Source organism: Panulirus ornatus, chromosome 23, assembly GCF_036320965.1.
Source record: "Panulirus ornatus isolate Po-2019 chromosome 23, ASM3632096v1, whole genome shotgun sequence".
NCBI lineage: Eukaryota > Metazoa > Arthropoda > Malacostraca > Decapoda > Palinuridae > Panulirus > Panulirus ornatus.
The window spans coordinates 5,351,961-5,377,801 of record NC_092246.1 but is presented as its reverse complement, the minus strand read 5'-3'; the positions used below and the strand labels follow the sequence as shown (position 1 = coordinate 5,377,801).

At 45.3% G+C, this 25,841-nt stretch overlaps 1 protein-coding gene across 16 annotated transcripts in view; it reads right to left on the bottom strand.

The window, feature by feature from the left end:
* The window catches only part of Cda5 (Chitin deacetylase-like 5), a 196,226-nt gene extending 170,680 nt beyond the window's left edge, over window positions 1–25,546 (bottom strand). For 15 of the 16 annotated variants that reach the window (XM_071676455.1, XM_071676454.1, XM_071676459.1 and 12 more), the window contains exon 1: window positions 3,825–3,983. The gene's annotated coding sequence lies outside the window, so the exon portion shown is untranslated. Of the gene's footprint in view, window positions 1–3,824; window positions 3,984–25,398 lie in introns of those variants that run through there. The other variant, XM_071676456.1, reaches the window with a different exon arrangement.
* Between the last annotated feature and the right edge of the window lie 295 nt (window positions 25,547–25,841).

The window sequence follows — 25,841 nt, the reverse complement described above, 5'->3', positions numbered from 1 at the left end:
TACACTTGCCCTTTGACTGCCGATTCACTCCACGTAAAATTGTTTGGTTTTTCCCCCGACCGAAATTATACGATGATGGAGATATTCTGAAACAGTTATGATCTATTTACGGGATAAGCGTTACCGTTATCATACACAGTTTATTCCAAATTGATAATAAACATAAACAGACATGAAAAAAGTTCTTAAAGTGAGATTCTGTAGTGTGGGGTGACGTACAGATTTCTGAAAATACAGGCAACTTCGCCTCGAAATACGGAAAAAAAAAAAGATTAAGATCAAATAACAAATGAGCGCCTTGGACCGCGCGCACACACACCACGTCACGCGGTGTCAAAATAAGAAACACACAAAAAAAATCTTGGCATCTCGTCTAACGTTGTACCGCAAGACCTTGAAACTTTACCTGTGATATTTTTTTTTTCTCTCTCACTCTTCAGATATCTGAAAGAACATGATACCTTTCAGGAGGCGAGGTCGGCCAGTCCTCTTACCACTAAGTAGGTTCTTGTGGCGAGTGCGAGGTCGAGTATTGAGCCAATCACAGTCTATTGACGTGTGGTGGTGAAGTTAGTGTGTGTGTGTATGTGTGTGTGTGTGTGTAAATCATTACGCTTCAACAGCGACGTGACGTAACACCAGTTATCGTACGCTGTCGCCGACAGTGGTTGTACATCTTACGAACTTGTCGCACCCTACGTCGCCTGTACTACAGTCATCAGTGACTGTACGTACGACTCTGTGGTGACACTCTTATGCCTTCTGTTGGACGCTGAGGCTTACGCAAGGTACGATTAACGTAGGATTTCCGTACGTCGAACTTAAGTTACCGTATAGATGTATATCCCTCTGTTCCTCTCTCACCCACGACCGTCCGGGAAGTGAGTTATCTCGCTCCTGGCTTCGAGGGTGGGGGGGGGGGAGTGTTAATACCGTACTCCAGGGCGTTAGGTTGAACCGGTCGCTCGTCTGATCACGTGAACAGTCCGTACCTGACTCAAGTCAGTCTGTGATACAACAAAGGGTGCGACACCGGACTGTCAAGGACAAGCTACCAACAAAAAAAAAGGAGAAAAAAAAAGTTGTGTCTACGAGCACAGGGCAGGGGGATTAGGAGGTGAGGTAACTCTAATGATCGTGGTAACCTTGATATTACAATAACTGTGAGTTGAATCTAATCTGATGGAGCTCAGGAGATGGAAGGTGAAGGAGGAGGAGTTGTACAGGTTTTCTTAGTCACTCCAACGTCTGGTAGGAATTCTAATCGTGTGTGTGTGTGTGTGTGTGTGTGTGTGTGGAGATGGCCTGTAAAGAGGGCAGGTCTACCACAGGATCTGCTGGTTAGTCTTTGAAATCTTGTTTATGATGGATCATTTTATGATTCAGCGAGGAAGGGGAGGAAAGGGGGAAGAGAGAAGAAAAGTGGGAAATAGAAAAGAGAAGAGGAGAGGAGAGAAGGGCAGCTTAAGAGAAGATTAAAGAGTGGGATACAAGAGGAAAAAGAAGTGATAAGTCAGATAGATAGATAGAAAAATAGATACTTAGATGATTGGATCGATGGAGAGAGAGAGAGAGAGAGAGAGAGAGAGAGAGAGAGAGAGAGAGAGAGAGAGAGAGATCACTTCCGATGTTTCCTCTCTCTGTGTTCCACACACACTGTCTGTCTGTCCTGTAAACTGGAATATACCGCAGCCTTTTTGCGATTTATCCCCGTGAATCGCTGTGGTGACCGACCATTGTGGCATTATAACGGACCGACCGTTACCTAGGAGTACCCATCAGTTAACTGTTACGAAAGCCACCTCGGAACCCCCCAAGAGAGAGAGAGAAACAATGGGCAATTATAGATGAGAAAACTTCTCTTTGAAATCCCCTGCCGCTAGCAGAGTTCAGATCAACACATAGGACCAGTCTCATTAATTCACTCAGTGATATATATATATATATATATATATATATATATATATATATATATATATATATATATATATATATATATATATAATGATCTTTACGTCTTAACATGATCACTATTGTGGAGTTTAAATAAACTTAAGAACCACTATCGTATCATGGATTCTTGATAAACCTAATTCATGACCTTTATGGCCTGGTTATAGATGATTATAGATGTGGAATCTGGCGTCGAATCTAATCCAGTCTTAATCATGACTTTTTAAGCTTATTGTATGTAGATGCTCCGCCACACATGATCATAAACTCCGTCTTAAGACCTTTTACAGTTCGTAGGTATAACATTAAGACACCTCTGACAAGATGAAATGAAAATCAAATAATGTTTTTTAATGATATCGTTAAACTATAATAATCACAGGTTAATTTCACAGGATTAGCATCGGGTCACCACCACTATCAGCGAATCACTATAAGAAAACTGCCAACATAGCATCAGTATAGAAGAAATGCCACTACGGAGTAGTTTTCAAGCTTACTAGAAATTAACTAGGAGTGAATCAGTACTTGAGAAAGAATATAGGTGAATCAGTTGAAATGAATCGCTAAACCATTTACAAAATTCAAATATAGAGTGTCATTTACAAAAAGGAATAGAATTCTCTACTGCTGAAGCGTAGTTTCTGTCACATCGATCTCGCTTCACAATTACGAAAACAGCAAATTGGTGCTCCGAATTCCAGAAGTGGTGCTTCGAACTCCAGCAATGGCGCTTCGAAGTCAAGCACTGGTGCTTCGAACCATCACCATTGGCGCCGCGAACTCCAGCACTGGTGTTTCGAAGTCGATCATTGGTGTTTCGAAGTCAATCATTGGCGCTTCGAGCTCCAGCACCGGGGCTTCGAGCTATCACCATCAGTACCTCGAACTCCAGCACTGGTGCTTCCAGCTCAAGCGATGATGCTTCGAACCCCAGCGCTGGAGCTCCGAGCTCCATCAACGAAAGCAGACCAACAGCGAATGGTATTATTGAGGCCAACGTTACCGATTCGAAGCCTCAGTTGTTATCACTAACCCGAACCTTTTCTCAGGTTGAATATTGTTAAACTTGTTTGACCGGTTGGTAAACCTCGTTCATTTTGGCTTAAGAAAGAAGCTAAGCAAAGTTAACCAAAACCTACTGTGAGTTAGATAAGGATGGATACGTTTGGTCAGATTTAATTAAGATAATTCAATCAATTCCCAAATCAATTGGTTTCACGATAAGACCTGTGACAGCTGCCCAAGTGTGTGGGCATCAGTAATTATACTGCCACCTGGTATAATGCATGTCTCCAGCAAATCACTGAAACAAGATATCATCACCAAATCCCTCTCAGATGGTCGACAAGTAGGCAAAGCACAAAATTATAGATCCACCGACAGAAAATCACTATCAATCAATGCCAATGAGTGATTCACTGTCATAAACTCGTGCACCAGCCAACCACTATCACGGAAAGTTTATCAGATAATCTCGATTGATGAAGCCCATCAACGAAGGTTCATTATGAAAGATGGAACGGCTTAAAAGCCATCTATCTACCGCCACCCTCCAAAGACGTTGCTGTGAGCGTTAACAACCTAATCAGAACTTGATGGTGAACGACCGAGTAAACGAAAAGTCAAATGACTACACAATCTTCCGAGTTGATCTTGCTACATACACGTCCTTAAGCATTCGGAGAGCATTACACCACATCTCCTCAGTATCTTAAAACCAGGTTACGAGATCGTTTCCATCCGTGTTGCACAGCGGTAAGTATACTCCAGGCAGGCGTGTGACGAAGAGGCGTAGCACAAAAGGGGAAGGAGGGAGGCCAAAATACACATCCAGCGACAGGCACTCAAGAGACGGAGGCGCTCTGTACCTGTTCTAAGGTAGAGTTCCTCGTTCAGCGACGGTGGCTCCACTCAGCGACAAGTCCGTGGTCAATGGCAGAGTCCCTCAGCTCTCAGGACCGGCCGACTGTACGCCCGCACACCGACTAAGCGACTGCCCGCACCAGATCGACTCCATCACCACATAAAGCCCTTCAAGGACCTTCCTGAGTCGGGGCCCCGCCCAGCCACCGGTGGCGGCATGCCTAACCTCCGGGTGTCCTAGAGGGGCCCGGGAGCTGCTGGACGCCAAGTGGGGGGGGTGATTGGGGGAGGAGAGAGAGAGACAAGGGGGAGGGTGTTAGTGGGGGCACCCGGTGCGTGCAGACTTGGGCAAAACCACCCGAATCCCCTTTTTCAACGTTGGTCTCAAGCACCAGGAGATCAACCGAGATACATGTTCTTTTAACTGTATTTGATTTGATCTCTCGTCCCTTCCACTGCCATGCTTCCCTGTCACGCATACTCACTTCGCTCCTCCATATCGAGCCATCATTCGTCTCCCACACCTGTCGCAGGCATCGTGGCAGCTCCACAAAACCTGCATCTCCCAGAGAGCCTCAAACTCGCCCGACCATCTCTCAAGGACACACTGACCAAGGAGTTGTCTGGCAGCATTTGAAAAAAAGAAAAAAAAAACAGGACATCATTCCGTCACCATCATCAGACTTAAGCTGTCGTGAGATCTGGAACACTGCTGGGGGAACCATGGCCCTAACATGTAGTTCCTTTGAAGACAACTTGAAACCCATCCGACATCAACACTGCTTTTCGTCGGTACCTTTACAGGTGACAAGTGGCAAGCTTCAGCTTTGGTTGATAACCCTGAGAGCGACGCCCTTCTGTAGCTTCAAGGTCTTCCACTCCCCAGCACCGGCACAAGGGTCTCTCCCCGTGGCTATGGAAGTGCCCACCCTACTTGTTCTAGAAAATACTTCCTGGACGTACTGGGACACCGGAAACCATATAACTGTCGATGAAATGTCGAGAGGACGACTTCTAGATGGCTTGGGCGTCAACGGGAATGGACCAAAGTTCAAAGGTTATTGTCTTAAAAGAGATAATTGCTCGAGGTATTTCATAATGTGCAATGATGCACGGAATTGTTAGAGTCTCTCATTGTGAAGAAACCTATGCACTTCCCAATCTGTCGTCTTCAAGCGCGTCTGAGAGTCAGTATTACAAACATTGCAATCTTTGCAATCCTTAGTCATTAAGAGTCTTTATCTGTTCGGCAGAAGGTATAAGATTCTCTTCATAATGCAATGAATGGTCTCTTGACTTACAACATCAACATGAGCTTTGTGAATACTTCAGTTCGATACCACTACTGATCTAGGCGTTCAATTATGGACTTCGTTTCCTCTGTGTCATATCATATCGCTACATATTCGGAAATTATCTTCTCTCTAATGATCTGGTAGATAGAAGAGCTGAAAGATTATATATTACAGGTACGTGCCACACCACTGTAAATATTGAAGGGAATCGACTGATTAAACACGAGTTTCTTCTAATGACATTATTGGAGGATGTTTATTCAGATGCCTCTATCAAGTTGGAATAAACTGGTCCTACATAGACATCTGTACACCACATGAAAAAGAACGTCTAGTTCACCTCGCTTCTTGGACGCCAGGGTGAAATAGATGCTGAGGGGAACACAAGAGGAGGATGTAGACACAGCCTCCCTCATCTCTGTCCCTTATCCTCCTCTATAGAGAGAACTGTAGTTCCTTAACCCATGACCTTGCCGGGAGCGACCCTAACCAGCTCACCCCTAGATCCTAGGTCGGTAGGAAACAGTTCAACACGTTTGGAGCCAGTCTGGTCCAGTGACGAAAAACTAAGAGAGCAACGAATGTATCCTTGTGAGGCACTGAGGCAGAAAATGGGTGCACGTATTGTTGCAAGGAGTTCATCAGAGAGGGAGAGGGAGAGAGAGAGAGAGAGAGAGAGAGAGAGAGAGAGAGAGAGAGAGAGTATTATTCTCTAGCGGGGGGAAAGAAAGGTGAGAGCAGCGGGGCACTGATGGAACTAGACTAAAAACTTGTATTGTCTTCACGACGAGAGAGAAAGAGAGAGAAAACACCAGTTGTCTCCAGGTCACTTCAACATGAAAGTAGCTCATTGGCCGGCCACTTTGTTATAGAAACTTTTCAAGTACACACACACACACATATATATATATATATATATATATATATATATATATATATATATATATATATATATACCGCCGACATTCCATCCTAAACGATGCAGCAAGGACGTTTATGAACCCGGGTCACATAATAAGAGGACCACTTCCTGTGTTACAGTATCGAGCATATATGGAATGTGTGCGACCTGCTAGCGGGAGGGTAACATTATCATGACCAGACGACCCTCAGTCCCCTGCTCCTGCTGCACCCTCAGGCTCCAGCGGGCAAGTTCGTGAGAGGCTACAGATGAGGTCGCCAGCTCCCTCCTCCCAGAAAAAGCTATTCTCCTTCCATGGAAAGCTAACGGCGAAGGAATGCTCTCTGAGAACAAGAAGAGACCGGGAGGAGGTGAGCACGAAGATAGGATGGATGCTTCAGGAGCGTGACTCCTGACGATGCTGAGCGGAGAAATAAAAGACAAGAAGACCTGCCATTTTGAGCTAAGGTTCAGGATGCTGACCTGATGCTGTCACGGGGATGCTCAAGAGACTGGATTCCTCTCTCGGGAGGATTTTCTTTGTGTGAAGACAGTCAACTTCCAGTGAAAAGATTCCTTTGGAGGGAGGGATTTTTGAGAGTAATCTCCAAGAGGTTTTTTCTATGCAATGACATTCATGTTACGGAGTTTTTATAAAGGGAGAGAACAACATTTATGGGAGGAATTCCCTCGAAGTGTAACGTTTAATGCAGTGGGAACTCGTCCAGAAGCGAGTGTCCTGTGATGTCTGTCGCAATCAAAGATGCCCATCCAGCCCATCCCTGGAATATTGTCTCTGATATTTCCGTTTTACCCCCAAGTCCACTGGTTACCCTGTGATGGAGGCATCAGGAAGAGGGAGGTGTCTCTTTTACTGTGTCAACGTGAAATGCAAGAGGTTGTGGAGGTAGGTGGAGTACGGGTGGAGGATGTAGATGGAGTGGCGGAGGCGAAGATGGAGGAGTGGTTTGTAGATAGGAGCGATGTGGGCAAAGGCGAAGATGGCCGTGATGGAGAGAGTTAAACATGGACACGATGGTGAGGGAGGAAACGATAGCAAGGGAGATGAGTGAAATCTGGAAAGTGGTCGTTCGGGAAAAAGTGAGCTGCTGGAGAATGAGGTTAAACTTGAAGATATCACCAAAGGCGACATTACGGTAGCATTAACTTCATTCTCTTTTTTTCTTTCTTTCACGAGTCGCGACGAGATTGTAGCTGCATTCAAATCTTAAGACATAAACGACTGATAGCGGCGGATATGATGCACAAGCAAGAGGTGCTGACAGGAGACTGTGATGATGCGGAAGACGCAGGAAACTGTAGATGATATAATGGAGTCAGGCAGGATAGGTGTGCGGAAGGGCGGTACAGAGGTGATGGTAGGAGTCGTGCGGGGCCCCCGCCAGTGCAGGAACTAGGGCACCCACCGCACCTGCTCCCCAAGGAAGGACGCCCTCTTGGTATAAAGTTCAACCAACCAACGGTGCTCCGCTCTTGCACAATTTCAGGATCTTATAAGACTTTACGGTTTACAGGGTTCTATCTTAGCTTAACCCCGTCTACAGTGTAAGGGTACCAGGAATGTATATATATAAATGATCATTCTCAGTTAGACACTATCATCATCTCATCCGATTCTGGTTCAAAGGTACGAATCATTCAACAGAAGAAAAAGATATGGGAAGTAGCTCCCAATATGTTATTAGGAATAACACGGAACCTGGCTCAGTTCTAAGGTTAACTGACCTTTATGATATGTCGTATTGACCTTGAAGGCAACAGGTAGTACACATAGCATTACAGACAACAATTTCCGGTTGGCCATCTTTATGCTAACGTCTGGGACCTTCAGACCTTAAGGCAATGGAGAACAGAACACGTACTGGTTTGCTGGTCTGGCCAGTCTGGGTAGCCACCCGTCTGGCATGATTACAAAAAATGTTTTAGTCAGGAAAATCCACGAGAGAGAAATCCGCTGTTGCCAACGGTGGCAGGAGAACAGTAGGTGTGATGGAAAGGCTTCCGAGGAAAAACAGAGTGTGGTGGAGGGAGAGATGGAGGTGATGGAGGGAAAGATAGAGGTAATGGGAGAAGAGATTGCGTGATGGAGGGAGAGATGAAGATATTGCAAGGAAGGTACAGTTTTCTACTCTACCTGTGCTACTTTTCTTTGTCTTCCACATGGAAAATTAATGTTGGAGAAATGGACATAGTGATGGATGTGAATGAAGAGATGGAAGGCTAGATGGAATTATGGGTAGCGAGACAAAGTTGGAAGACGAAGAGATGGTTGGTGGTGACGGGGGAAAAACAGAAGTGACAGGAGGAGACAGAAGTGATGGAAGAACAGGCTGGAGGTGTTCGAGGAGACAGAGCAGTGAAGAAGGAGATGAAAAGAGAGAGGCAGAAGGAAATGAGGAGATTAAGGCGATGGAGAGAAATTCAGAGAGAGACATAGATGATCGAACGAGAGATGACGATCATAGTGGAGAGACAGAAGCAAGTGAAGGAGAGACATGAAGACGGTAGAGGAAAACAAAGAAAAGAAGCAGAGGAAAGGAAGCAAAAATAGTAACCTAAAGAGGAGCTGTGAGTACAACTCTGCTCTCATGCGAACATTGACAACAAAGAACCTGTTGTAGTTATGGTGGCAATTTAGTGACGTAACCGTTTACATGCTATTATGTGGATAATGGAGAGTCTCTCTCTGGAGGTTGGTCGTCGTAATTTATCTCGTTGTATGTTTTGATCTCTGAGTGATACACGCTCCTGTGAGGAAGCGACAGTGAGCCAGGGACCATCGTGTGAGGGATGTTGTTCTAAAGCTTGTAAAGCTCTCAAACATCTTTGTTATTTCTTTAAATATCATTATTTTCTTTCCTTCTCCTCATTGTTCGATCTTTATGTCTTTTGTCATTTCTATATCACCATTATTCATACTTGTATCACTCCCTATATCTTAAGTTTTTCATCCTTTTCCATTTTCTCATCTGTACGCCATCTCTCTCCTCTTCTTCTGTACTCCTATTTGTCAAGTCGTATCAGCCAAACTTAACTGCTTTGCTTATGTTTCTAGAGATATCCACATCTTGAGCATAAACTGCTAATATTAGCGCTTCCCTTTTGGTAGTTTGTCCCACCTCGTCAGTACGGACTTCGATGATAACTTATCGTGAGTTCGGAGGACGCCTGGTTAGCATCCCAGAGGAGGGAAGTTCCCGTGTAGTGGGATGGGTGTGGGTGGGTGCGCGCAAGACCTTCACGACGCTCTTCCCTGAGAGGATCTGGCTGCAGGGGGGAAGGCCCGGTAATACCAGCTCACACCCCACCCGAACAGTAACAACAGCACGCGTGCGCTCGTGAAGGGGGGTCACGCTTCGGTTTCCACCAACAACGAAAAAGAAAAAAAAATGAGCATCAGCAAAAACTGGTTAATATATTATACTTTCCCTTTGTTGTCGTGCTTGTCTTCGACCGTTTAAATCATGTTACCGATCCCCCTGACCAACATAGGCGATGAAACTGGCAGTTGCTCTTTAACAGGCCGAGAGCAAAGTTTGCAGTGCATCAGTCATGTAAATGTCTTGTACCACAGTTGACCCCAGAGCTGCCCTTCCGCCCCACACTCCTGTTGCCTCCCGAGGCTCTTGTTTGTTTACGAGCTGGTGACAATGAGATGGCGAAAGATTTGACCCGAGGAGGGAGTGAACGCAAGAGGTCCTCATAGCCTTTGCTGACACTAGAAATGGGAGTCTAAAAGGTTGAGGGAATAACCAGGGAGGTGCTCAGTAAAATTAAGGCTGGAATGCTATGCCTTTACTGAGACGCGACAAATATTTCAATCCTGTTCGACTAGCCCAGTCGGCCTTCAAGAGGGCTCGGGCAGGCTGATGTTACACGCCCTGTGCTCGTGCTCTTGTGTCCACGTCGTCACGATCACCCACGCCCTTCCCAGGTATGCCTGACCACATCCAGCCACACCTAGCCATTACCAGTTCAGGGGGTATAAGTCACACCGCCACTTTCCCAGCTGAAAAGACGGGTATAACTCACAAAGGATCACGCTTCTCCATCGCAAACAGAGGCCCACCCTTCGGTAAAACATAAACATTAACCATCAGACAAACAACCTCGGTAATATTCACTTTTAAGGCTACTGATTTCGCAAAATATCTTGACAATTCTTCACCTCATCTAGCTTTTGTGTAAGGTAGTCATGAGGTACGCAAACGCGCCCTTATCACGCCTACTACCCCTCCTCGCTGGGTCTTAAGGTCTTCGTGACCAGCTCAGCACTCATTGTCATCCCACCTCCTGCAACTGACCGTTCCTGCCAACCCAAACGCTCCAGGATGTCAATGAGCGAGTCAAAAATGCACTGTAAAACATCATCAAGGTCGTCAAGCAAAGGAGGTGATAATGAACACGGTAGTGATTCATCGGTACAAAAACGAAGACGAAGAACGACGGACGGGTCCCCGTGGTGTAGTGGTTAACGTTACCAACCATGGAGCATCCACGGGCCCGCCGTGGGTGCTGGCCCCGCATGGGGTTCGAATCCTGGGCGGGGAAGTCGACCTGCTGTTCACCCAGGTGGTCGTCATCTCCTCGGGGATGGTCGATAAAATTGGGTACTTAAGCTCAGGTTAGCGATGATCTAACACACACACACACGCACGCACACACACACACACACACACACACACACACACACAGATACAATTCTATATCTGTAATCTATCCGGAAGTCATTATAAAGTACATTACTATTTATCTTACAGATATAGTCGTCAGAGAAATACGACAAGCAGATACCATATCAATACGCAAGAGTCAACAGGCGATGTGTCGCGACCCCCTTACTCTGGGAGAGCAGTGTCGCGACCCCCTTACTCTGGGAGAGCCAGTGTCGCGACCCCCTTACTCTGGGAGAGCCAGTGTCGCGACCCCCTTACTCTGGGAGAGCCAGTGTCGCGACCCCCTTACTCTGGGAGAGCAGTGTCGCGACCCCCTTACTCTGGGAGAGCCAGTGTCGCGACCCCCTTACTCTGGGAGAGCAGTGTCGCGACCCCCTTACTCTGGGAGAGCCAGTGTCGCGACCCCCTTACTCTGGGAGAGCAGTGTCGCGACCCCCTTACTCTGGGAGAGCAGTATCGCGACCCCCTTACTCTGGGAGAGCCAGTGTCGCGACCACCTTACCCTTAAATCCAAATATGTGTCTACGGTGAACAGTGACCTTCCGCACCCCATCATCTACACCTATAACAACCCTCCTCTCTCCCTCTTCCTCGACCAATAGATGCTTCTCTGGCCCCCCTGAACTACACCCACGTCATCACCACTCCCCTTGAAAGCACCGTTTCATGTCATGGAGAGTAAGCGCTGGATCACAATAGTGGCTAAATTATCTTGAAATGGTCATTCACAGCTGGATTATCATTAGCCTTCGATTGTCCAATAAGCGAGATGGACTCTCAAGATGCCTTGTTATATTTGGTATTTATTTTCTCTTCGGCTGTGAGTGAGTTTGGGGAGACGAGACAAATATCAATGAAGTGTTCATGATGATGAAATTTAATCAATAGAGACCCGAGTCTTTTCCTCCCAGGGATGGTTTGATTGCCTTAGCATATATGAATGCACACGCATGCAAATAATTGACTGGCTTAACGTATGAATACTCAAGCATACATATAGTTGACACTTCGATTCATCGTTAAAGACTCACTGGCAAATCTTTTTTTTATTGTCTTTCGGTACGTGATGCATCATAACTTCCAGCTGTAACCACCTGCCGATAATCAATGAATGATAACCATTACTGTATTTTGCAAGGGTTTGTTACAGAGAGAGAGAGAGAGAGAGAGAGAGAGAGAGAGAGAGAGAGAGAGAGAGAGAAATGAACGTGGTGTATACACACGCCAGCACTGAACCTCACCCCAAACCCAAACAAAAGGACTCCAAGGTTGCCACTGTGGCGGGAGTGGTGATCAAAAGTCCTCCGTCGAATCCCCCCCTTTCTCCTCAGTCCTCACTAACCCGAGTCCCACGAGCGTTGTACATAAATGGTCCAGTGTGTGTCCCCCACACAAACACATCATGGCAACAATCGCGTCTTGTCGTAAATGATTGTTACAGTTCAGTGTCTGTTGTGGCGTGTCTGGGATGGTTTTGTTTCTTTTTCCGTGCAATCTGACCACAAGGAACTGCTGTTGCATTTCTTTCTGTAAACGATTCAAGAGTACTTCATCTTGCACAAGGTGTCCTAGAAATATCTGCACCTATGACTTAAGTTTTTTTCTGTCAATGTCAGGATTTTTACCACCTTTAAAAAAATGATCTAAGATTATTCCTCTTTCGTCTTCAATTCTCTATCACTTCAACCCTTTTGATAGTCTAATTTGATACCTTACTCGTCACTGGAATGGCTGATGTAAAAGCTATAAGCTTATATAGAATGACTGACGTCGTCATAGCTATAACACTATCGTGGCTATCTATTTCCGTCTTGGCACATCGTCCAGCATGAGCGGTCACCACGCCCTACGGAAGTCCTCCCTCCCGCCGGCCTTCCTACAGCCACCACCAGATGGGAGCAGCTTCTCACCTTCCGCGTCAGAACCAGTCTCGCCAACTACAACAGATACGAAAACAGTTTCACTTCCCTTTTTTTTTCTTCTTTTTCTTACGCTAAACGGAACTCGATCCCGTTTTCTTGCCTTCGAGCTCTTTTCAAGAGGTGACTGCCACAATACGTTTCGTACATAGTCGTGATGTGAAACGAGAGAAGACTATAGCGATGCACGTACAGCTGAATAATGTAGTGAAACACGGACGTATAACGCATTTAGAAATATCTACCACGAGACACGATCGAACGAATATATTTCATTGTCATTTATCACTGTAATGTTTTAAGAAGCGTTGGAGTATCTTGAACGTATAGTCTGTCATGACAGTGATGGATGATATGTGAGTGTCATGCTCCTTCAGGCTGGGTAGTACCCTGGTGGCATACCACATTCATGTCCAGTCATATCTAAAGTGTGTGTCATGCCCTTATTGTGTTCTTGTAGTAGTCTGTCATAGCACATTAGTAACGAGTAACTTAAGGGCTGCATAATTAAGTGTCCAGGTGGTAGTTTAGTGTTCCCTTCTGCCCAGTTGTCACGCATGTCTCGTGATTATCAACTAAGGTGGCATAACCACTTGTTGTTTGTTTGTAACTTTAAATGCACTTTGATTCGTTGTTCATAAGACGAACACAATTTCCGCTCAGGGGGGTCGGTCGCAAGTTTGTAACAATCTGCTTTGTCTTCTTACGAGAAGAGGAAGAAGAAGAAGAAGAAGAAGAAGAAGGAGAAGAAGAAGAAGAAACAATGTTCCGTTCCCAAGCGTTCCTGTTGACGTGGTACGTTAAGGTGACAGACAAGGAGTGCAAGTTCCGGCATTCCTTCCTGGCCTTATAAGGTCAAGGACTATCCCGTGCTGGGGACTGGGGATTGGCGCGGGGATTGGTAAGTCCCCCAAGGTCACATTGAGGTAGCTCCTCTTCTGGACCGTCGCACTGAACGGAACGGGGTTGAGGCTTGAACGTATTTCTGTTGCGGAGTGAACGTAGTTTGGAAATTGGACAAAACTTAGTTCTAGTTTGATAATTTGATGAAGTGTAGCTTGAAGATACTTCGACTGTTGTCTTGTTTCATACGTGGATAGTACGTTACAGCTAACGAGGTCATTTTGAAAGAAAAATGAATGGAACTTGAACGTATTTGAGATCTAGTAATTTGAAACTAACTGGACTGTGGTTCTGGATGTATTCTCAACCAGATGAAACTGGTCTGAAGGCAAGTGAGGTGTGGGCTGAAGGTAAGTGAGTTGAGGTATGAGGGTAAGTGAGGTGTGGTAAGAAGTGAGGTATGGTCTTTGGGTCAGTGAGGCTCTAGGTGGGTGAAGTATGGTCTGAAGGTAAGTGAGGTGAGGTATGAAGGTAAATGAAGTGTAGAATGAAGGTAAGTGAGGTTTGGTCTTTAGGTAAGCGAGATGACAGTATGAAGGTAGATATGGGATGTAGCCAGGGAAGTCATAGTTTGCACGTCAGAGATGTATGGGCATTAGGTAAACGAGACGCAGCCTAAACATATACGTAAGTTACGATACATCTTGGATCATTGCTTTACAATTCCATATTAATCAAAAAAATCTAGTTTTCTTCACATTATCTTTAGTACTGGGTATCAGATGTATTTTGCCGCTTCGATTTACATGAGAAAAAATATGAAACATTGACGACGAGGGGGCAATGAAAACAACACAGGGCAAGAGATGATGTGATAAACGAAACAGAAAAATTATGAAAACACTAAACAAAATCTATTTTTCATATGATCATATCTTACCCGTCGACGTTCGACTTGCTCATATAAATATTTGAATATGAACCAAAAACACACGAGCAAGGCGATACAAAGAACTATGCTTACGCCATTATATATATATATATATATATATATATATATATATATATATATATATATATATATATATATATATAAACCCAAAATAGATAGATTTGTTTTAAAACGCAGACGAAGACAAGACTTGCTTAGTGATGCAGGCGGCAGACACACACACACACAGAGGAAGGACAAAGTCATTTGGTAATGCAAGCTGTAGTGACCTCCCAGGTGATGTGAGCCATGATATGACTCGCCAAGGAACAGAGCTCACCAGACGGTCATGGGGAAAGAAACCTCAGGTCTCTGCCAGTGGAAAGGTGAGAGGGAGAGGGGGAAGGTGGGAAGCATTCGTGCGTCGTCGAAAATCGCGATTACTAAGAAAACCAGAAATGTGGATTCTTGTTGCATCTCGACCCACGAGTCTGCAATGCGTGTTTAGAAGATAGGGCTTAAGCTTGCGTCATTTTGAACGACTTCTATTCTTATCCTAATCGATATTTACTGCATGAAATAACGAATAATCCTGTCGTTATAGATGTAGTGACGACTCGAAGTGACACTACAACTAAAGAAGCGTATCATCTCGCCAGCTGAAAATGGGTTAGAGACCAGAGGGACCCAAATGGACTGATATACTTTCAGCTTTTATGTTCCTGGAGAGAGGCATGAGCTACGTGGTCATGCACGTCTTTTTCTGACCTTCAGCACCTTGTCTTCTACGTGATGCAGGGAGAGCTCTTGAGTCGAGCGATAGCCTCACGAAGTACTTCCGAGACCTACATTATTTTCGTACTCTCTAGTTACATGGTGTTGTGGAGGATCAGTCAGACGCTGGTAGGATGGAGCCCACGACAGCACTGCTCTGGCACTGTTGGCTTTCTCATACTAGGCTAGTGATTGACATCAGTCCTCTTCGTTCACTGCCAACGATATTGTGGATCAGCTTCTTCGTGAAGTACCGTAACGTTCTGCGATCTTTTTCTTCGGGATGGGGGGGAGGAGGAAATCTTTCCAAGTTGAACTTTAAGATCCATTGAGATGTTTTATGCAGGTACCTGTAGCAAGCTCTGGCGTGAAGGATTTCAGGCTATTACTTAACAAATTATTCTTTATCGTTAGATGGATCTCGATGGACCGTGGAGGGTACACATGTCTTGTATCCTTAAACCACATTCAGTGGCGAAACTACAGTTAATTGGCAGAGGCTCTGTAGAGACGAGACCGACACACAAAAAAGAAGGGACTTAACCCTTTTTGTCTGGAGGGACTGAAGGACTTATGCACAATTAAAAACGAACAGCACCAGCGCATTCATAACTGGCTTGGAATGCGTTTAGTCTGTCCCAATTCAATGTGGAGGAGATCAAATCACTTTATTGCCGAATCGAAAGTGTCAGATTCCCAGAACTTGCTACATTACGTCTATTTCTGTGAAAAAGAATTTGCACGGTTCATACTAACTCAAAGAAGAGCTACCAAGTTTGATGCATTCAGGTACACAGACACATGCAAACACCCACGTGAATACATAAGCCTCAGTACAACAGTTATCGTTGTGACCCACGTGTCATTGGACCCACGTTCGAGTTCTGTACTAGGTTGCCAGTTTATACCCAGCCCAGACGATTATCCTTCCCTTTGAGGTTGGTCGATGAATGGGTATGCAACTTAAGCCAAGGACACACACACACACACACACACACACACACACACACACACACACATATACCGACTTGAAATAACGAAGCACAGACACTGACAAAATCATAGACACCTGTAATAACATAGCCACGGTTCCTAGTAAAAACAAAGCTACAGATACTGGTCATATCATAGCCAAACTGAGTAACAACAAAGACACAGACAGTGATAAGAAAGCCACATAAACAGGTAATGATAATTCCTCATAAACTTGTTGAGAAAACTAAAGACACAATTAACAAACCCACAGACATTAACAACGACAAAGCCATTTAGGCTATACAATAAACCCATAAGAATAAATCAACATAAAGCATAAAGAATCAAAGTAAAGCTTAAAAACGTCCAAATAAAGTCTAAAATCATCAAAATAAAGCCTAGACATATCCAAATAAAGGCGAAACACATTAAAACGAAGCCCTCCCCTAAATACTTGACAGCGTCACAACCACGGACGCCAAGTCAGACTCCAGCCAAGGTCTTCTGGAAGGAGCAATACAGAGGTGGACGAAGTTGGCAGGCAGGCAAGCAGGCAGGCTGGCAGGCCAGGAGACAAGCAAGCAGGCAAGCGCATGGAGCCCAGGACGTCCAGAATAAAGCCTAACTGATCACAAGGACAACGGGTTCGAAACCGCTACATCCCTGTGGCCTGAAAACCCAGACACCCCGAGTCTGGGGGAAGGTGACGGGAGCCGGGAGGAGGAGGAGGAGGAGGAGGACGTGAAACCGGGTAAGAGCAGTTGGGGGGGAGGAGGAAGAAGGAGAGCTTGCTTGCCTGCTCAGTGCAGGTTCTCTCGTATCAATATTTAGAAAAGGAGATTTTCTTCCTTTTTTTTGCTCTATTGAAACTAGTTCTTAATGGGGGTTTCCCCCCCCCTCCCCTGGCCTTCGTTTGAACACCTGGATAACCAGATGTTCTCCTCCTCTTGTTCTCCCTTTTGACCTAATCGTCTATTACCCGTGATAACAATCGTTATATGAAACGAAATGAAGGGGCAATAATATATAACATTTCTTTTTTCATTTTTCAGTTCTGATATACACTCTACAAAAAACGTAAATCCTTACAATATTCTAAGACCCATTTCAGAATACAGACATCCTGATACATTCTACCACAAGGGTTGACACACAAGTTCGTAAAAGCAACTTGAAGAACATCAGAATTTACATATCCGATTCCTAATTTCTTTAAAAATGACTGCATGATTCTAGTGAATTGTGCTCGTCCGGTGGAGTTAACGCTTAAAGTTGGCATCACTGACAACCCATGTGTAAAGGGGCGAGAGGAACAACCCATTTACTATGGAGCAAAATATACAACCCATGTGCGAAGGGGCGACATGTACAACTCATGTACTAGGGTCAGCAAATGCAACCCATATGTAAGGGGGAGATATGTACAACCCACATACTAGGGGCAAATTGTACAACCCACATACTAGGGGCAAAATGTACAACCCACATACTAGGAGCAAAATGTACAACCCACATACTAGGGACAAATTGTACAACCCACATACTAGGGGCAAATTGTACAACCCACATACTAGGGGCAAAATGTACAACCCACATACTAGGAGCAAAATGTACAACCCACATACTAGGGGCAAAATGTACAACCCACATACTAGGGGCAAATTGTACAACCCACATACTAGGGGCAAATTGTACAACCCACATACTAGGAGCAAAATGTACAACCCACATACTAGGAGCAAAATGTACAACCCACATACTAGGGGCAAAATGTACAACCCACATACTAGGGACAAATTGTACAACCCACATACTAGGGGCAAAATGTACAACCCACATACTAGGAGCAAAATGTACAACCCACATACTAGGGGCAAAATGTACAACCCACATACTAGGGGCAAAATGTACAACCAATATACAAGTAAGAAGGTTTACAACACGTGTACTAAAGGAAAGGGGTAAAGTCCATATATCGTGGAGCAAAGGTGCACTCCATATACCAAGGGGCAAGAAGGGGCGCTCCCTCGAACCAGGGGGTAAAAGGTACCCCCTTGTACCATTGGGCAAGTGGTACCCCCTGTGTACCAGTGACCAGGTGGTACAGTCCGTCCAAGTAAATGCATGTGTCGTGACCAGAGGTCACACCAATGTGCCATGATGGGGGTGGTGAAACCAAGCCCCCATGATCATGTATGGAAATCCATGTTTCATGAGCTTAACCAGAGGGTCAGAATTGTGTACCACGCCATCTAGTATGTAAACAACAACAGTATCTTAATACGGTACACAACACTTAGTCATAATCTGTTCGAATTGAGCCGCCTGTAAGTGGATCATAATCTCAATTTGTAAGTGTTAAGTAGTCTGGATTAGAGAATTTTTTTCACACTATAATTCTATACGGTTTTTCTTTTCTTACATTCAGGGAACAACTATATGACTCTAGCGATATATGAAACACATATGAAAGATATTGGGACACTTCTTATCATATAAAACCTACATAAACCCCTCGTCTGTAGCAGCTACCAGAGCCTGTAGAATCTCTCTCAGTTCTCATTCTGTACATCAGTATGAAAGGGACGTGGCTGATTACCGCCACGTCTCGTGTGTTACGTATCCATCCTGTCAGCCAGGTTGAGAGAGGTGGGTGGTAATTATCACACCGGCAACAGAGTGCTGACATTTAGAGCAAGTCGGGGCAGCCTCACTCCCCAAGGTTACTGATTCCCTGGGCGGGACGCTTGGCGCACGGGCGAGCCATCCTGGGTATGGGCGGGGCGACCCAGTGATAGGCGGGCGCTGGCCCGGCCCGGCCCAAGCACGAACGGGTCACAACGGGAATGGACTTAGTACGACTGGGAGGAGACCACCGCAGGCAGAAACATAACACAGGGAGGAGGAACGGTGCGGGGTGGAGGAATAGGGGGAGGGAGGGAGGAGGAACGGTGCGTGGAGGAGCAGGGGAAAGAGGAGGAACAGAGGGAGGGAGGAACGGTCCGTGGTTGAGTTGCGGTGAACATTGGGCAGACAGACAGACTGGTGTCTGTTGGCGTGGGTGTTGGCAGTGCTTGACGATAGGATGATGAGTAGGCTGGAGCATGGTGATGGGATTACCTCGTGTGTGGTAATGGGTCAGGATTTACATAATTTTGTTTTTTTTTCGGGTGGGAGTTACCTCGTGTGAGGTGAAGACAAGCTGTGTGGTTGGAGAGGATGTGTGTCACTCGGAACTTGATACCGTAAACCACTGAACCACGTGGGCACCAACAAAATACCTAAGGAACACCAAACTTTCCGTAAAGATACATATAACAACGACAAAAACATCAAAAATAATGACGATGATAACAATAATGACGCAGAAACTTTAAAAGACATTTGATTAACTACCATCAAGCCAGTTCACCTTTACCATATGACCTATCATGAACAAGACAGTGTCGTTCGTCACCGATCGGTTCGGACCTTACGAGACGGGTAGGCTGTGTGAGTTTACAAGGAAGCGAGAAATAGGCCTCACCTCAAGTCCCCTTTTCATATACGCCGCTGGTACTTGCGTTAGGCCCAAGACTTGTAATCACTACCTGTGTCTATTTAAGTAAGAAACTACACAGAAGGGAGGGAAAAAAAACATAAGCTGTAGGGGATAGGGTGAAATCATGTAGGGTTGTATAATACAGCTATAGAGCAGAGGTCATTTAGAAGACGTAGGAAATAGTCATCACTAGGGAGCAATACCACAAAAAAAAACCCTCAGAGATACAACTGTAAGCAGGAAATCATTCAAGGTTCATCATCTCTTAAGTTAAGCTGGAACATATAACACTCACACATTAGCAGTTCAGAGGATATAATTATTCGCCTATTCTCGTGAAACTGGTTATTCCGGCGACACCTCTACCCTTGTCTCAGTGGAGTAGCAAAAGGGGGGACGCCCTTGACTGGTTCGGTTCGACACCGCACAAAAGATGACGGGGGGAGAAAAAAAAACCCATGAAAACAAAGAGAAACATACGGCCCATGTCAGCCCAGTCTGTGTTTCAACCCGGACGAGACCACAGTAGGTGTCTACCAAGACGTGAGGTGGAGACAGCTGATCGTTTGCCACACACAAAAACTCAGTAGGACGTGGCGACGCAGCGATTCAAAGTGCTGGAGAACACTCTCGTACGTCACGGTTAACGGTCGTTTAGTGATTGTTGCTAATCGTAGCCTCACTGTCCTTGAGCTCTTTTTTCTTTTTTTCCATCTAGAAATCATGTGATGATAGTTGGCGATATACCTGACATACTTCAGACGGTTTTATATACGTAATATGTATCCAAGTTACGTTTTGTAGGCTTAAACGACTGGGAGCTTCTTGTCATGCTTCACTGCCAGACGTATAACACGTACACACTTATTCATTCAAGTGTTTATTCACTTAAATGTTTATATCAACTTCTTTCTATACGTGTATATATTATTGAGAAGTCTAGAGATGTTTATTTTCACATCAGTGCGTGTATAATCCTATAACTTTCTGACAGTTACAAAAGACTTCGTAACAAATACAGCAAATATAACCTCACTCAAGCTACGTACTTTCCCAGAGCAAATGAAGTATCTACTTAGGCTGCTCGACACGTCTTTCATTGGCCTGTATTCATTATGTGTCTTTTGCCCATGATAATCATTATTCGATGAGCGCTTTTCTCTCTCTAGTTTTCTCATCTGTTCCTCTTCGTTTCCCCGTACCTCTGTCGTCATTACCCTCAGCGACACCAAAATGTCACGACCTCCCCGTCGTTCCTAAAATAATACCGGTTCCACAGGGTCATTTTTTTTCCTCCTCCTGCCCTGGACCCTTATAGGTCTCCCACCCCTCCAGGACACAGCCCCACCCTCCATCCTCACCTCCGCCACAACATATTGCGTGCCTCACACCGGGCCCGGTAAAGGTCGCTGTATCGACGGGAGTCCACGCGTCGAGAATACTGGCAACCACAGACGCTGGGTAACGGGAGGTAGGCCGGCCTGGAGGACAGATATCAGATCATAACTGAGATGAGTAGGACAAGCTACGAGGCTAAGTGGAGGGCTCGGGGGGTAATACCCCACACTATCCCCCGTAGGATGAGACGCGCCTCAGGCTCATCCAAGATAACCAAGGCGTCTGTTCAAGGTGAATTTGTGATGTTTATTCTATAATTCACTTATGGGTCAACGTAAGTCATACTCATAAACGTGGCGAGTTGATTCTGGAGTCGTGATGGTGGAGGAGGGAGTGGCCATGTTTGAGGGAGGGTGTGTGTGTGGGAGTGTGTGTGTGTGTGTGGTGCTGGTAGTAGATCGTCTTCGGACGAGGGTGAGTAAGGGTGGGATGGGTAGTCGTCTGGGGAAGGCCCCACTGAACGATACGGTATCATGTCTGGTGAGGTGAGGTGGTGGGAGTGTGGTACGGGGCTGAGGGAAGACCTTATGTTGGCCCTGGTAGGACGGGTTGGGTAGGATCAGTCGCCACCGGCGGCATTATATCTAGGGCACGGCACACACTAGCCAGGACTGGAGGAAAGGTAGGTTATGGCAAGAGAAAAGGCGGGCTTGGGAAAGAGAAAATTCAAACGGAGAGAGGAATACCAAAAGACGTAAGTAAACGAGTCTATGAAGAAATTGTGTGATAAGGCTAAGGGAACGTGTGAGATGTAAGGATAAGAGGAGGAGGATTAGAGTGTCATCTTAACCACGACAGAAGAAAAGCGACATCAAAACAAATACAGATCTGAGGAAGCTGACACGATTAAAGTGAGTGATGACGTGTTCGACTTGTTCCTCACACATTTACAGGTACGTGACTTCCATGAATCTTGCTCAAACATCGAGGATTATTTCGATGCATATCAGAAGAAGATCACAATGTTCCGACACAACCATTACCGTCATTATCATAACACGGAGAAGTAACGAAACTTTGAGCATAGAAAATGTTGTTTGACGATGATCTGTTCTTCCTCAGCTCTTGTTCCCTGAATACCACTAAGGCTTTGGAGACCCCTCATACTCGCCAGTGACTCCCGTCTCATTTCTGCCTTGACAACACCTTCCTTACATATAACCTTGGGTTACCACGCGAGCTTGACTGTATAAACGACCGCTTCTATGTGGGTTATCAGGTTACTGTTGCCACGACTATATATGACTTTGACAACGTATGAATAAGTTAATTGACAAATATTTTAAGCGTTGTGGACAAGAATATTTCATTGCGATTTTACAATCTCTATGAATATTTAGTGTTGCAAATGGAAAAGAAATATCGTGCATTAAATTCCAAATCAAGCAAACACAAATTCGATATTCTGTCCTTGTAGATCTTCAAACACGCCCATCACATGAACGCCTCCCATCACACCGCAGTAAAACCCCATGTGGGAACCTCTCCTCCTACGCAAATAACCCGTAACACAAGCACCTCTTCCTAACACTACAGTAAAACACCAAGTAAGGAACTCTCCTTCTCCACACACGACCTCACGTGTGCCAGGACCTCAACATAACAGGGACTCCTCCTGTTATGTTCTCCCTACAGACTGAACTCCCACAACACTCCATTAATACCCTCCTCAATAACCATCACACATGATCCATTTCTCCTTCATAATAGCCACAGCGACCTCGCCGAACATGAGTGAGTAATACGTGGCTAACCTGTACTTAGTGAAGGACGTTCAGTACATGTGGGGTGAGTGGGGGGTTATGAGTCTTTAAGGCTGAAACGAGTCGTTCAGTCTTTATTATCCTCAAGCTTTCTAGAATACCAAAGTCTTGAATCAGCATTCATGTCGTGAATATACGAATAACCCTCATCGCAAGCAAAGGCTGGGTCACAGGTGTTTTCATATATGGAAACATTTGAGAAACATTCTCTTCCATCTTAGTGTTGATATTGTGTTTTAAGGTCCAAGTAGTCTTCTACGAGATCATACACTTTATAACGTATATACGTATCATTGTGTGTGTGTGTGTGTGTGTGTGTGTGTGTGTGTTCATATCCACAAACACGTACAAACACACTTAATACGAAGTCTAATACAATCCAAACACAGACCATCTGTTACTCTCCCTCATCTGTATCAGACGAGAAGTTCATTAGCACGGCCACTACCTTGGCCAGGCTCAGTATACCGTTGGTTTGTAAAGGAGCAAGTGACTTTCTCCTGTTACGCCTCCTCCACCTCCTCCTCCTCCTCCTCCTCCACCGCCTCCTCACACTCTCAACTAAATCAAATTTTTTCGTGCTTGACTCCTGACCAGAAATGAACGAAAGCTTTCTTGAAGTCTTACAACCAACTTCAGTCGTGACGAATATATTGTTTAGTGAGGGATATTGGGTAGGGGGAGGGCGGGCGCTGGTTAGGTAAGTGCTGGTTAGGTAGGTTGCTGGAGGGTCGGTTGCTGGTAATGTTCGACGAGTCTAGGTAGTATTCGAAACGCTCTCTCTAAGTTAGGGCAAGTATCATAAGTTTTAAGGTTACCACGAGCACTAGAGAGAGAGAGAGAGAGAGAGAGAGAGAGAGAGAGAGAGTTGTGGTGGAGAGGGATGGCGTGATGGTGATGGCTGCTGACAGTCAAAGCATGACACCCACTGTGGTCGGGGGTTCGAGACCCGCGAGTGCAGATATGAAGCATACCGACGCGCCAAACCACATCCAAAATGTTTTCACTTATGATCTGACTGAGGAAGAGTTGCTGGAGGTGGTGGAGTGAGAGTGGTGGTGAATACTGATGCCGATAGGGAGAGTTGGAGGCCGTGTTGGTCTTGGGAATGTTGGTGGGGCGTTGTCGAGAGTAGTGTGCTGGTGGAAGTGTTGTTGGAGGATGGTGGTGGTAGTGATGTTGCCGGGGGAAGTGTTGGGGATGAGAGTCTCGTGCTTGGAAGTGAAGATAGCGGAGTGGGTGGAGGGAGGAGAGAGGCTAGGACAGCCAGTGATAATGGAGTTATTCAGATCTTACGTTGCGATAAAAAGATTGAGACGGTTCTTCATATTAAATTCTAAAGAACAGATGTTATCCATGTGTTCTACATGAGAGCCAGAAGCTGTTCTTAGTCTGTTCCTAATGCAACCTTGCTATGGTTGGAAAGGCAATTATACATATTATCATCATACAATCCCATTGCCAGTTTTACGGGACTCTTGCAGGATGCACTCCAGGCAGGAGCAGGGGAATGAGGGACTCATTTGGAGCGAGAATATCTTCGACGGGTTTGTTATTCCTTCTGTTCATTGACGACAATATAGGCTTACTGAAAGTAAGCATCTAGTAACCCCCCCCCCCCCCCACACGCGGGAAATGGCGAATAGTATGAATAAAAAATATATATGTAGACGTCAATAATGAAGAGTGAGAAAAGATGGGTGTGGAGAGAGATGAAACACCAGTGGAACGATGGAGTTAATACGATTTATTGTTAGTGAGACTCATAGTGGAGTGCAGTGCTGGAAAGTGTTGGAGCGTTAGTCTATTTTTTTATGTTGGGGATAGATAGCAGCGTTGGAGAGAAGAGTAGTAGTGGGCAACGTGGTAGAAGCATTAGCAGAAGTAAGGAGTGTTGAAGAAGGTGGTGGTGGTGGTGGTAGTCAGAGTGTTGAAGGCTTTGGTCGTTAGAGGGAATATACAAGCACACTCCGCCACTGTTAGAGTTGGAGGCACAGGTAGCGGTGGAGATACTGGTAATGGTGGAGGTTCTGGTGGTCGTAGGGGGGCACAAGTAGTGGTGGTGAGAGAGAGAGAGAGAGAGAGAGAGAGAGAGAGAGAGAGAGAGAGAGAGAGAGAGGTGGGTGTCACTCTCCTACTTCGGGGGAGATTTCAACGCACACAGAAAAAGTGATCTTCACTCTCTTTACACCCCCTCCTTCCCCCCACCCCTCCGCCACCATCCGGTTGGACGTGGGCAACATTTCAAACTTGCCTTTCGCGTCGATAAAACTTCCAACATATCTTTTTTTTCCCCTTCCCCCCCCCCCCCCCCCCCCCCCCCTTGGACGACACCACGATCAACAGAGCCGTTAATCCCGTTAGGTTACAAAAACACGAGGCTCTCTCGACAACGAGGTATATCACTGTACTCACCCGAGTCTCAGCGAGGACTTCAGGGCATACGAAGACAAAAAAAAAGATATACGGAGAAGAAAAAAAAAAACACCTATTTTTTTTGCCACAGAGATCAAGAGAACGAACATATGAAGTCACATTATACCTTTCTTTCGGTTCTCTTCTTCTCACGTTAACCGCGGCCTTTCTTTACTCAGCGCGCGCGCGCACAGACAAACACACACACTAACAGACAGACTGGTGGTAAAAGCCAGTCTGTGGCGGTCTTGACACAGCCCCAGTCAGACACGCACTGACCGACTGTCTCCCACCCTCACCCTACCTCGCTCTAGGGGGCGGGGCTTAACCCACTTGCTCCGCCCACGTTGTTCCGCTATATAAATACACACACACACACACACACATATATACATATATATATATATATATATATATATATATATATATATATATATATATATATATATATAAGAACGGTTCTGTTCGTATCTATGCATGAGTGGTATCATAAAAAGTTTCTCTTACCTTTAATTCTATTTCACTATTTCAGAAGAAATGATAAAGAAAATAGAAATTGATATATAACTT